Source organism: Humulus lupulus, chromosome 7 (assembly GCF_963169125.1).
Source record: "Humulus lupulus chromosome 7, drHumLupu1.1, whole genome shotgun sequence".
Taxonomy (NCBI): Eukaryota; Viridiplantae; Streptophyta; class Magnoliopsida; order Rosales; family Cannabaceae; genus Humulus; species Humulus lupulus.
The window spans coordinates 199,474,304-199,489,592 of NC_084799.1; the positions used below are offsets into that span (position 1 = coordinate 199,474,304).

A 15,289-nucleotide genomic window follows, 5' to 3' on the forward strand; every position below is an offset into this window, starting at 1 on the left:
AGCAATAACCATATTGGTTTCACCATCCAAACCATAGCGAACTGGCACTACTACAAAAAAGGATTTTTAGGACTAGCATTGCGAGTCCTCTATTTGAGAGCCTTAAAAACTAAGGTTTTTTAGGACTCGCATTGCGAGTCCGAAAAAACTGTTTTTAGGACTCGCGTTGCGAGTCCTAAAAAATCTGGTTAAGTGCCTTTAATTAAGTTTTTAGGACTCGGATTGCGAGTCCTAAAAGAACATTTTTAGGACTCGCAACGCGAGTCCTAAAAAATTTGGTTAAGTGCCTTTAATTAAGTTTTTAGGACTTGCATTGCAAGTCCTAAAAGAACATTTTTAGGACTCGCAACGCGAGTCCTAAAAAATCTGGTGCGAGTCCTAAAAAATCTGGTTGAGTGCCTTTAATTAAGTTTTTAGGACTCGCATTGCGAGTCCTAAAAGAACATTTTTAGGACTCGCGTTGCGAGTCCTAAAAAATCTGGTTGAGTACCTTTAATTAAGTTTTTAGGACTCGCATTGCGAGTCCTACAAATTCTAATTGAGTGCTTTAAGTAATTTTTTAGGACTCGCTTTGCATGCCGTTAAAAGTATATATATTTTTTTTAATAATGCAGCTACAATTTTCATTTTGATTTAAAAATATATATCCCTTTGAGTGTCCAAAATGTATTATATATGTTAGATTTCTAAAATTTCAAAAGAAAATACAACAAAATAATTTATTAATTACTCAAAAATATCATTTCAGTATTTAGTCTACTCGGCTTACAAAATCATATTACATGACAGTTTATACAACAATCAAATTATATTATCACCAAATATTAAACAAGAAATGTATACAATGTTAGTGAAATATATTTTTTATTCTAAAAACTTCAACCGTCAATGTTGTCTAGTATTACGCCAAAGAAATGCATCTCAATATAGACCTGCACATTATAAAAAAGTTATTTAATTATAAATATATTATAATTCAAACTTATAAATAAGTAGACACACACACATCATCATCATCATTTGGCTTTTAACAATCAAATCAAAGTGAAAATGCATAATTAAGCTACGCAAATTGCATTCAAATCAAATAGTTATGACTAAATTAAGCATCTAATTAAGCATCTTTTAAGAGACCCTTTTAATCATAATCCACCTCTTAATCTCTAATTTCGTTAAAACTTTAATGCAGACTTATTATTTATTATGATGTTATGGTTCAAGTGGGAAGGAGCTTAAGTGATAAGACATTAGTACTACTTAATTACTTGATTAATTAAGAAAGAAACATCACTAATTTGAATCCTATCTTGGATGTATAGTAATTGGAACTTATGATGGAAAAAGATATTAAAACTATTATATTGCACATCAAATTCTTTGTTTATTTGCAATAACTGATGTTGGTTTTTTTTATCTTTTTATCTTTTAGCTAGGGACATTTTATGAAACAATTTTTCGCATTGTAAATACGATCAATTTTAACATATAACTTAATCAAAATCCTCCCCACAATTACACCTATTTCACGAAACGGAACCTATAATCACTACTAAGAAGAAACAAACTCAATCCACCAAAAACACATTTACATGCAAAGAGAGTAAGATTAATTAAAAAGAAAACCAAAACCATGCCAATTTGAAAGATTAATATAAATATGTGCATGTGTGTATAAATGTATGAGTTTTTGCTGTCAAGATTAGAAAGGTTCGAAATTTTTACCTTGTACCAAGTGAGAGCTGGTCCTTCTTCTTTTACTTGAGTCCACTCAAGCTTCTTTGTTCCTTTGTCAGCAAACACATGATTCGTTTCTCCAGTCAGACCAACCTGAAAAACGCACCAATTTGGTCAATAAACTTGTCCATTTGATCAAAACCTACTGTTATGATATTGGTTTAGTTGTTTTTACCTGATGCCTCCAACCATTTTGTGTCAGATCGATTGTTCCAGTGTTCAAACCAAGGATTGTGACAGCTCGGGGCCCTGCATATCTGTGCTCCATGTAGGCTCCACTATCCTTAAAATTAAAAAGAATACAAACTGGTTTTTCAGTGACTTGAGTTAAATTTCATCAGTGAGTGAGTGAGTTACTTAATTAAGTTATGAGTTCCTTACAGGGAGTCCAACTGTCATGCCCAACAATGCTATATGGTTAGTCCCGGGCTTTAAGGTTATGGCTTTTGGAAAACAAATCCCTTCTCTTCATGACTCCCATATGCAGATCCTGAAACCAGAAGCCTCTTGTCTTAGTTGTAAAATCTTATTCACTCTCTCTCTCTCTCTCTCTCTCTCTCTCTCTCTCAGTTGATTCTATGTAATAAGTGAGTTACTGTGTGGATTTGGCTTACCAATATATTCACCATTAACAAATGAATGCAGTGCATGGCCAAGACTTGCAACTCTTATAACAGGTAGAATATCAGGCCTCATTGGCAAGTCATGCCGACTTAGTTCAATGCTGCAATTAAAATACTTAATCACATTAGAGTTAATCTGCAGAGGCAATGCTGAGAGACTGAGAGATCACTTAAATTAGATCCATGAAAATTACCTGGTGGTGTACCATCCATAGTCTGTGGTATCTTTAAGCATGCCATAGAGCTCATTTGGTATTTTTTACTGATATTCATTTGATGGACATTTGGAATGGGCTCTGGAGACATCTTCCATTTAAGATTTTTGGTTTCTTTCACTCTGACATAGTTCCTTGCATTATGTTGTGATACAATCTGTTTTGAGACAAGGAAAAACTTAATATATGATAGGCTTTTTTCTTATGGAATATGAATTGGAGATTATGTAAATGATAAGTACTTACAATTTGAGTGTTGTAGACCACATTCTTGCAATCAGGAAGAATGCTTATGGACCTTTGGGGCAGGTAAAAGATATCACCCCTAAATTTCACAGTGTGTGCCCCTTTGGTGCTGTTGTTGGTTAAAAAAGCAACACAGATGGATGTTCCTTGCTTCTCATAAAGCCGAACCTGCATAAATGAACGGCTTAATCTTCTGTCATTTAAATGGATATGATGACACATAATTTGTTCTAAACTCCATTTATTTTCACTTAGAAAAACTTATTACCTCAGTGTGCTTGCCCAACCTTTGGACTCCAGGAGTTCCCCAAAGTAAAGCCTTCTTGCATAGATTCAAAGCCTTGTGTAAGTCTCTTAGGTGACTCCACTTAGGCTCCCTTTGTAAACCTGCATAAAGAGTAACAAAATTAGATTAATCAACTATATTAACAACCCTTCTTCAATCCATGGAGAGCATTTTTTTTTACCATATTCATCAAGACGAGCTTCATCATAGTATCTAGTTGTGGTGAAAACAGCACTTGTTCTACCAAAATTAGTCCCACCATGGTACTGCAATTTTTTAATGAAAGCCATTAATACTACCAAAATACAAGAGAGTCTGCCTATTACATCAGAATAAGATTCATTTTTATACCATATAGTAGTTGTTCAAAGTTCCATTCTTGGAGAAAAACCGGGCAACCAAGTATGCAATGTCTTCTGCTGCTCTTTGAGAAGGAGGGTCTCCGAAAACTCTGTATCTGTAAGTGCATGAAAAGTTGGGCATCAGATTCTATCTCCAGGAACACACCAAGCTTAATAAACTTTAAAATTTGGTCATAGTTAACAAGTACATATACTTACTGAGCAGTCCAATTCTCAGTCCAAATAGAAGGCTTGTTGGGCTTATTAGGACCAGTGAAGGTATCTCCACAGTGCCTTCCATTGCATGTGTTAATCTGCAAAATTTTGGTTTAAGGTCACACAATCAATCTTATGTTCACTCAAATATAATTAAAATCAGAAAAAGGATTTTATCAATAACTTACTACTGGATCAGGAGCATCCTTCTGCTTGCACATGACCCATGGAACTCCATTGAAGGATCTTTCTAAGATTAATTTTCAGAATGTTATATTATACATATGATTCTAAAATCTCACGGACAGGGTTTATTCAGCAACCTGTTTTACTCTTTTGGGAGAGAAAATATGAGGATTTGATTCAAATTCTAGAAAGACCTATCCTGCACTTATAATCTCGAAAGCACAAATATGTGATCACATAGATGACATAGTTACTCTAAATCGGCTCTTTTGAGGCTTGGATTAAGTAAATTTTGTGATTAGTAGAAAAATTTAAATTCAACTTAATTATTAATTAGGTGGTCAAATGTTAAATATCCGGATCACAAATTTATCATTGTGGCAGCCATCTTTTTCATATTTCCACACAAAACCAAGTACAAAAAAATCTATAGAAAATCGGACAACATATCCCCTAATTTACTAGCCTAGCCATATGTCACAATCAACACCATGTCAAACAAATCAAACAACACACAGGTTTTCATCCATATATCACCACATCACACAAAATTCTCAGAACCTACTTCACTAAGACATGCAAGTTTTCAACCTTCCGTTATCACCGCAGCACACAGAATTCTCAGAACCTACTTCACTACGGATGAATATCTAAGATATTCAAACTCCACTAAGTACAAAAATATTTTACAGATAGCCATAAATAAGAAGTCTTAACTCAACTAGGAAACTATTTTTTTATAATTCAAACTCAGATAAGCTCTAATAAAAATCTTTAAAATATATGAAAATAAAACTGCAATCAATTTCTAATTACATGAAACATGTTTGGTATTAATTACCTGTTCTACACCTTGAACTAAGGACCTTTCCTCTCTGGAAGCATCACCGTGTTCAGCTTCAGCAGCTAAACTGTCATCACAATAGCAAGAACTATTAAAAAAAACTACTAAAACACAGTTGAGCCCAGCCCTTGAGCCAAATTGGAGAGTCAATGGAATCACTGATAAAATATATATACATAAGTAAATTACTAGCATTTGTAGAGTACAAACTTGGTTTACTGTGAGAATTTACATTAATGTAATATACTTTAACTTATTAATAGTTGCATATTGCACTGCAGCTTTTTTTCAAAAGAGGCAAGCCTATTTGGGACAAGGTAATTCAGTTCTTAAATAAAAATCATAATATATATTAAAAATTTCATGAAATGACCGAAGTATGAAGAAGTGAACTGAAGTTTTAAAAAGAAGAGAATACAATTGAAGATTTATCTTAAGAACTGCTTTCAAAAACATAAAGGGTAAAAAGAAACAGCCATGAAATTTATTACATATTATCCAAGAAAAATAAATGTATATATCTTTATATATAAATATATATGCAATAAATTGTAATGTAACTCTTAACATTTATCTAAGCAACATTCAACAAATGCAAAACTCTTGACCGAAGAAAAGTTAAATATCATCTGCTGTATATATAGATAAACCAGATCTGTAACCATTCAATAGTAGATATTGTTTGGCCAAGTTAGATCTGTACATGCTAATCATTTCAAAACTCAAATCAAATATCAATCCATTTTGTTTTTCTTTCTGTGGTTAGTTGTATCATGACACGATATTCCCTGAATAATTCAGATACACTTGCTAGTTAATTATTTCTTTGTTTGAAAATTCAGTTTTTGTTGACAAATTTGGGATGGTTGTTACCCGAGGCTTTAGGATATAACTCAGGGCAGCTTCTAGATTTTAGTTAATTATGGTCAAATATTAATCTTATATGTACATGCTTCTATTGTATGTATTATTCAAGTTAAAGAATTTGTAGTGTTTTCTTGTTCTTTCTCCAATACTAATTCTTTCATGTTTTCATTCTATGAGACAGTTTTAGATTGGAATAACAGATGTATTTAGCAAGTGATAATAGTTTTGTTTAAATGATGTTTAGAAACATGAAGAATACTGTGTAATTTGAAGTCTCTTAACTTTTTCTTTCTCTTTTTTGTCTGACCATGGTGTACTTTCTGGTCCTGTTACTTTTTTTTTTGTCACTATGCATTTATATCTTCTTATTTGGTGACAAAATTTTGATATGCCTTACTTAGCCTAGATGGGAGGGTCACATGAAATGTAATCACAATACAGATCAAAAAAATAAATCAAACTCTAAAACTTGCTCAACAAATGGTTGGAATGAAGATCAGTCATAAACTCAACCTTATAAGCTTATAACACAAATATATGAATTAATGAACCCATTCTGTCAAAAGCTGCACTGCCCAACCCAAAACACACATATGTACATACCTGATATAAGAGAGACAGAGCATCTGAGAGAGAAGCTATTTTCACCAAAAACTTTCCCCTTTCACATAAGAAAAACAGAGAACAAATTAATACAAAAAAAAATAGATATAGTTAAGAAATGCAAAAAAGAGATGAGTGAGAGATAGAGAGAGAGGGAGCCGAGAGAGACAAAGAGAGCAGAAATAAAAATGTTCAATAAAAATGTTCAATAAAAATACAAACTTGAAAATGGAATAGATCTTGAGCTGAAATGGGTTTGTGTTCATGGAGAGATAGGAGAGCCCAGCCCTCTGCCCAGCCCCTGCGCCGTCGAGCCCAGACCCGAGAACCCCCACCCGCCGTCGAGCCCAGCCCCCAACCATCAGCCTTTGTTGTCGAGCCCAGCCCCGAGCCCCCTGCCGCCGAACAGCCCGACCCCGACCCCCCTGCCGCCGTCGACCACCATTCCCCGAGCCCTGCCGCCGTCGTTCGGCCTAACAGAGAGCATGCGAGAGAGAGGGAGAAAGGAACGTAAGGATCAGGTAGGGAGGGAGGGAGAAAGGGATTTGGGAATTATATTTATTATATTTTATTTTATAAATAAAAATAAGATTATATTATTTAGATAAAAAAAAAATATGATTATAAAACTCTCAATTTTATACTCTAATATTATAAAAAATAATTTTAAAAATCACAACTATACAAATTTTATTTAGATAAAAAAAAAAGCTCTTTTACTTAACAACAATTTTAAGGACTTGCTTTGAGAGTCCTTAATACTCTTTTAGGACTCGCAAAGCAAGTCCTTAAAAGTTATCATTCCTAATTTTTCAACTCAGGTGTTTTTAGGACTCGCAAAGCTAGTCCTAAAAGAGTATTAAGGACTCCCAAAGCAAGTCCTTAAAATTATTAAGTAAAACACTCATTTTTTAGCCCAGATTTTTTTAGGACTCACATATTTTTTTAGGACACTCATTGCGAGTCCTAAATTGTGTTTTTTCATGACTCCCAATGAATGTCCTAAAAACTCCAGAAATATTTTTAAGGACTTGCATTTATGTGCGAGTCCTAAAAAAGTGTCCTGTAAAGGGTATTTTGTAGTAGTGTGGGTTCCTAGAAACCCTCCCACTACGACGAGGCTTCATGACTGTTTGCTCAGGAACAGTGGTACTTTCTTCATTTAAATCGACTTGCGTCGGTTGTACATGAAGAGTGGGAATTTCATCATCAACTTGCGTTGATGACGATGGAACATTGGTTGGAGTCAATTCTTTAACCATCTCCTCTAAAACTACTTTGTTGCGAGGTTTAAAGTTCTGGACATAGTCATTTTCCAGAAAAGTAGCATTTGTAGAAGTAAACACTTTATTTTCTGAATGACTATAGAAAAGTCCACCCCGAGTACCTTTAGGATAGCCAACAAACATGAAAACTTTAGTTCGCGGTTCTATCTTTCCCTCCTTTTTCCTCAGGACGTGAGCGGGACACCCCCAGATTCTATAATGGCATAAACTAGGTTCACGACCATTCCAGCGTTCTAAAGGTGTTTTGGGGATTGATTTTGACGGCACGACATTGAGAATGTCATTTGCGGTTTCAATTGCATGTCCCCATAACGAAGTTGGTAGAGTTGAGTAACTAATCATGCATCTAACCATTTCCAATAAAGTTCTGTTTTGGCGTTCCGCTACACCATTTTGTTGCGGAGTACCTGGGGCAGTAAGTTGTGATAAAATCCCAAGTTCAGTTAAATGATCTTGGAACTGCATATCCAAATATTCTCCACCTCTATCAGATCGCAAGATCTTTAACCTTTTACCTAATTGGTTCTGAGCCATTGCTAGGAATTCCTGAAACTTTGAAAATGTTTCTGATTTCCTATGCATTAGGTAAAGACATGTGTATCTAGAGTAATCGTCAATGAAAGTGACAAAATACTCAAAACCACCCCTGGCTTGTATATTCAAAGGTCCACAAACACCTGAATGCACAAGACCAAGTGGTTCTTTGGCCCTATCACCCTTTGCAGAGAATGGACGCTTGGTCAGTTTGCCTTCTAGACAAGATTCACAGACAGGTATTTCACCTAAGGTGAGTTCCCTCAAAGGTCCGTCCTTTGTAAGTCTTTGAATCCTATCATAGCCAATGTGACCTAGTCTCAAGTGCCATAAATACGTCATATTATTGTTATCAGTCTTTTGATGTTTATTGGTCCTAGGTTTAGCTACTTTGAATAAATCATTGTTAAGAGCGAGGGGTTCGTTAGGTCGCAGAATATAAAGCCTGTTTTCCAAACATGCAATACACAATTATGATCCATTGAAAGAAATAGATATATTAAAACTTGTGAAAGTCATAACAAATCGTTATAATTGCAACATGGAAACTGAAATTAAATTTCTACTAAAATCCGGAATAAAAAATACATCTTTTAAAATTAAAAATTTATTTCCGAACTTCTGACGAGCTCTTCCTCTAGCTTGGACCGCAACGAACGCTCCGTTCCCAACTCTAAGCTTTAAGCCGCCTTCATTCACTTCCTCCCACAATTCAAGAAGCTGTAAAGAATTACAAACATAGTTGGTAGATCCAGAATCAATAATCTAAACAGATTTTTCATTCTCTAAAACACATGTTTCTGATATAAATGAACTATAATCATTACCTTTGTTTTTCACTGCTAGAAACATAGGGCAATCTCGTTTCCAATGCCCATTCTCTTTTTACAGTGAAAGCATTTATCTTTACCTTTCTTGTTTTTCATGTTCTTCACCTTAGGCATCTGTGCACTTGGTTGTGCACTCGTCTTTGCAGCCTTTGCAGGCTTGGGGTTGTTTATTTGTCCACCTTTCATTACAACAATATAGGGGTTTTATGACTTTATTTGGGAGACATTGGAAGTCTACAATGTCTCCCAATTGGGGAGACATTGTTGCTGGGGTCATTGTAGGTATATATCCCACGTCTCCCATTGGGAGAGGTGAGTCACTTCCCACGTCTCCCGTTGGGAGAGGTGGAAAGTCAAACGTTGACTTTCAACCTCTCCCATTGGGAGACGTGGGAAGTGACTCACCTCTCCCAATGGGAGACGTGGGAAGTCCCTAGGAGACATCCAACGTCTCCCATTGGGAGAGGTGAGTCACTTCCCACGTCTCCCAATGGGAGAGGTTAAAAGTCAATGTTTGACTTTCAACCTCTCCCACCCAGTGGGAGACGTGGGAAGTCTCCCACCTCTCTCAATGGGAGACATTGAAAGTCTTCTAGATTTAAAAAAAAAATTAAATAAATTTATAATTAATATTATTTAAATTTGATTTAATAATTAATTAAATTGAAATTATTTTAATTTAAATTGAAATTATTTTAATCTAAATTTAATTTGATTTAATAATCAATTAAATTGAAAGAAAAAAATATATTTGTTAGACATATACAGGAAATACAATATTTGTTAGACATATTCAAAATGAACAAAGGTAAAAAAATAAAAAATAAAACCTATCAACGAGGTCGGTAACTTTGGATTATCAGCAACATATATATCGCCCATTCTTGTCCCAGCTCATCAATTTGTGCCTCTGTATATGATGTGCTTGTTAGCTGCAAGAAATATAAAGTAAAATATATTAATTAATTATTTGATTACATTTATTGTTAAACAAATTTGTAAATTTTAATTAATAATACCGTTTTCAAGTAATGCCCGGGACTCGCATGTTCAATCAAATCCTTCAACATCATCATTAAGTAGTATCCACATGCCACATTGTCCGGTTGGTGTGGACACTAATTATTTAAAAATATGAGTAATTTATTATTAAATTGAAACTTTTTAAAAAATGCATACATATTATTCTACTTAATTATTATAAATGTTCAAAAATGTCTGCTGAAGTTACTTACCTGAGGTTGCTTAATGCGTAGAGTATCAGGGATCTCGACATCAGGAAGATTCATAGAGGAAAAAAGATTGAAAGCGCTGACGATCACTGATACAATCTCCTCATGGTTATTTAGCTCTGAATTCACCGGATCACAACAATAAACATGAAATGCGTATGGTGCCAAAATAAGCAACATCCAATGTTCACTGTATAAGAAAAACAAAAAAATTATAGCTCAAATGTTAAACAAAAAAATTATAGCTCAAATGTTAAATAAGCAACATCCAATGTCAACTGCCTCTTCTGCAATATAGTATTCGATGATGCATCCTTCCGACCGACTTCTATTCCTAACATACCCCTTAAGAATCTTCATATATCGCTCAAATGGATACATCCATCTTAAATAAACTGGACCACAATATCTTAGTTCTCTAACCAAGTGAACTGTCAAATGGATCATTATATCAAAAAATGCCGGCGGGAAATATTTCTCAAACTCACACAATACCTCAACAATTTCATCTCTTAACTTAGGTAACTTTAGCGGATCAATCACCTTACAACACAGTGACTTGAAAAACAAGCATAACCTTGTGATTACATCTCGAACTCTCCTAGGAAACACAGATCGAATGGCCACTTGTAGCAAATGTTGCATTAGAATATGACAATCGTGAGATTTCATGCCAGTCAGAATACAACTTTTCATGTCTACCAATGACCTTATATTTGAGGAATATCCGTCTGTAACTTTTATATTAAACAAACATCTGCAAATTTCCATTCTTTCCTCTTTAGTAAGAGTGTAAGCTGCAGGAGGTAAATATGTTCGTCTCTTATCTGGTTTTGGAGTTAATTCATCCCTTATACCCATTGCACCAAGTCTTGTCTAGCCTTAATTCCATCCTTAGTTTTTCCAGGAATATTCAACAAAGTGCCAATCAAACTATCACATACATTTTTCTCTATGTGCAGAACATCTAAATTATGACGTATAAGTAAGAAAGGCCAATATTCAAGTTCAAAGAAAACAAATTTCTTTTTATAACACCCTTTTGGCTCCTCCACAACCTTGTCCTTGCGACTACGTTTCATCTTTGTAGGTGTACGAACTTTTGGCTTCCCTAACTTGAACACAATTTTAGACATCTTCTCAAGTACTTGGATCCCATTCAATGGCTCAGGAGCCTCCTCAAACTCTTGTTTACCATTGAATGCCTTCTTCCAAGTCCGAAGTTTATGCGTATTAGGCAAGAACTTCCTATGTCCCATATAACATAATTTCCGAGAGTGTTTCAAGTATTCAGAACATGTTTTTTCTTGACAAACGGGGCAAGCTTTATATCCTTTCACACTAAACCCAGATAAATTTCCATAAGCAGGAAAGTCATTAATTTTCCACAATAAGACCGCTCTAAGATTAAATTCTTCCTGACTATACGCATCATAAACCTTAACCCCTTCATCCCACAAAGTTTTCAAGTCATCTATAAGAGGAGCTAGATAGACGTCAATATCATTACTAGGTTGTTTAGGTCCTAATATCAACAAGGTCAAAATCGTAAACTTTCTCTTCATACACAACCATGGGGGTAGATTGTAAATAACAAGCATAACAAGCCAACAACTATACTTACTGCTAAGGGATATGTGTGGATTAAACCCGTCAGTCGAAAGACCTAGACGAATATTACGAGATTCATTTCCAAAAGAAGGCCACTTCAAACCAACTCTCTTCCAAGCAAGGGTGTCAGCTGGATGTCTTAATTTACCATCCTTTATTCTTTCATTAGCATGCCACGACAAACTTTTAGCATGTTCGGCATTTCTAAATAATCGGATGAAAGGAGGAATTGGCGGAAGGTACCACAAAACTTTGGCAGGTACTCCTTCCTTGACATCGTCACCATTTCTTTTCTTTTGCCATCGTGACTCACCACAAGTAGGACACGATTTTGAGTCTGCAAAACTATTTTGATATAATATGCAATCATTAGGACATGCATGAATTTTTTCGTACTGCATGCCTAATGAGCATAACATCTTCTTTGCCTCATAAAATGAAATTGGAATTTCATTATCTTCAGGCAATAACTCCTTCAAAAAACCAAATAATTCAGTAATGCTTTTATCACTCCAGCCATGTTTAGCTTTTAGATTGTACAACCTAAGAAGCGCAGATAATTTTGTAAATCTTGTACAACCAGAGTAAATTGGTTTCTCGGCATCATTAAGGAGTGTCTCAAACTTATTTGGATCTACTCCTGATCCATAATGTGCATCGTCAATCATTTTATCTAATGGATCCCAGTTCTCCTCCACTATATTCCTCCTCACTCCTTTTGGTCTACTTGGCAGAGTTGGAGCAATCGGAGCTATCTCCCCATGGTAATACCAAATTGTGTAACTCTTGTCGATCCCATTGAAATATAAGTGTTCTTTAATCTTTTTAAGATCCATCTTTTTAACATTTCCACACTTAAGACATGGACAATAAGTAAAATTTGGGTCTTTCACATTTTCCGAACAAAACCTCAAGAACAAATCGACTCTGTTCCTATATTCCGCAGATAACCTATTCGCTGACATCCACTGTGTATCCATATATTCTCCTATGTCTATGGAAAAGAAAAGAAACAACACTAAATAAGCACGTGGTAAAGTTGTATGTCTATATAAAACTAATTTTTTATTATCCTAGATAAAATCGGGCAGCATTTCCCCTATAATAGTGACCTAACCATCTGCATGTGTATAACAAAACAAACAATTCAAACAACATAAAATAAGTTTCTTCCTTATAGGATGTCTATATTAAACTAATTATTTATTATCCTAGAAAAAATCGGGCAGCATTTCGCCTATAATAGTAACCTAACCATCTGCATGTGAATAGAAAAACAAACAATTCAAACAGCATACAATAAGTTTCTTCCTTATCCGCAGCACACAACCAAATTTCTCAGAACCTACTTCACTAAAACACACGGTTCTCAACCTTCCGTTATCATCGCAGCACACAATTTTAATCTCAGAACCTACTTCACTATGGATGAATATTTAAGATATTCAAACTCCTCTAACATTTGTTTAATAATATTAAAAATAGAAGTAAGAGAATATATATGTACCTCTTGCAGTCAATAATCCAAAAGTTAGAAAAATTACTTCACTTAGTAATCAAATTCGTTATTAAATCCACAAACCAATAAAATTAAATTAATAAATAATAAATAAAACATCACTAAATATCTAGCAATATATAATGTATTATTGTAATTTTAGAAACTTAATTACCTCAAATGTGTGATTGATATAGGAATTTTGATGCAAAATACTCTCTAAAATCTCACCACAAAAATCACAACCTATGAAATTAAATTAATTAATATGTTAAACATTACTAAACAAATATCATTAAATATCTAATAATAGTAAATGATAATGGTAAACAAATAAAAAAAATCCCAATGTGCCACAAATTATAACCTCAACAAAAAATCAATATAAAATTTCATAACCTAAAAACTTAATAATCAACAAAAACATAAAAAATTTCATATATTTATATTTTATAAATTATTTAATTAATTTATTTTAACATAACTATATATATAACAAAATAGTTACAATTTAAAAAAAAAATTCAAATATACAAAAATATATCTAAATTTCGAAATAAAAAATGATAAAAATTTAAAAAAAATCATGAACATATATACTCTAATGAAATCTATACAATGTGATAGGTTAAATTAAAAAAAAACTAAAAAATCATAAATCCCTAAAAACTTCCATGAAAAAACCACAAAATCCTACAATGTATATGAAAAAATGCATAAAAATGTAAAACTAACACAAAATCATGTATATTACTCATCCTAATGCAAAACCTATGATTTATTTGCAAAATAATTAACTAAAAATCAAGAAAATAAAAAAAAAAAACTTACCTTAGAACCCTAAAAACGCAGCCCCAATTCGGTTTCTCTCTTCTCTGGTTTGCTCTCGGGTTGTATGAGGAAGAAGGCTGATATGTGGTGTTTTATAAGTGGAGATATCCAACGTCTCCCATTGGGAGACGTGGGACGCGTGGCATGTCTCCCACTGGGAGACACACTGGGAGACGTTGGATGTACCCATGAACACTTCCCCAGCCTATTTTCAACGTCTTCCACCATTTTTAATGTCTTCCAATTGTAGCCATTAATATAAACTTTCAATGTCTTACACCTTTAGACATTTAAAACCCCTGATAAGTTTTAATGTCTTACACCATTGGTGTAAGACATTGTAGGGAGTCATTGTATATCAAATTTGTTATAGTGTTTCCTCTTGTTTCCAGCTTTCGAAGAGAAAGCTTGGTTAGCTTCAGACTTAGCTAGATGAGCAGCAACATCAGTAGTCTTATTTTCAACTCCTTTACTAGGTCCACCCATGACAGGTTCAATAATCTGAAGATCGTTCATGAGCTGCGTCAGACCATTGTGGAGTTGAGCACAAACGTGCAGACACGGTGCCATCCGAGAATTTACGGTGCCATCACGAATGTGCAGAGACGGTGCTATCCAAGCATTTACGATACCATCACGAGCATTGACGGTGCCATCACTAACGTGCGGACACGGTGCTCGTTCTGGGGATTCCTCAATCATGACGAATTCAAAGTTGTCACCAATCAACTCTATGTTGATATTCTGCTTCCAATTAAGGAAGTTTTCTCCAGTGAGTTTCTCCATCGAAAGTTGAGAAATGGTGGGAATAGACACAGACACTACTTAACTTACAAAGTACCAATAAAATAGAAATCAATCACATTTGCTCAATAAAACTTCTATTCATACAAATTTCAAGAAATAGCACAACATATACCAAAAATATGTAAGATATGAGAAAAAATACCAAAAACAATCATATCTCTATTTCTTTAGGTTTTTAACTAATCTATGATATCCTTGTCCCGGTTGGCGAGAGTCAAAAATACCACTAGTTAAATAGAGTTGTAAACTCATTTAATAATGGACACCATTATTAACAACCTACTATTCGATCAAAATAAGAAAAAAAAATCTCTTATTTTATGAGCTAGATCCACGGTTTCAATAATCATAGATTTAGTCCTAGTAGTCACCATAGGGGTGAGTCTAGTAGAATTTGACCTATAATTATCTATCTCTCAAAATCTAACCTTGTCAAAATAACTAATGAACACCTTCCGTAGGGGGACGAATCAAAGCACCTCGAGGCCCCATTAAGCTA

At 34.3% G+C, this 15,289-nt stretch overlaps 1 pseudogene; it reads right to left on the bottom strand.

Annotated features, from left to right (window-relative positions):
• Nucleotides 1–701: 701 nt before the first annotated feature.
• LOC133792570 (beta-galactosidase 11-like) lies at nucleotides 702–3,882 on the bottom strand (annotated as a pseudogene).
• Nucleotides 3,883–15,289: the final 11,407 nt, after the last annotated feature.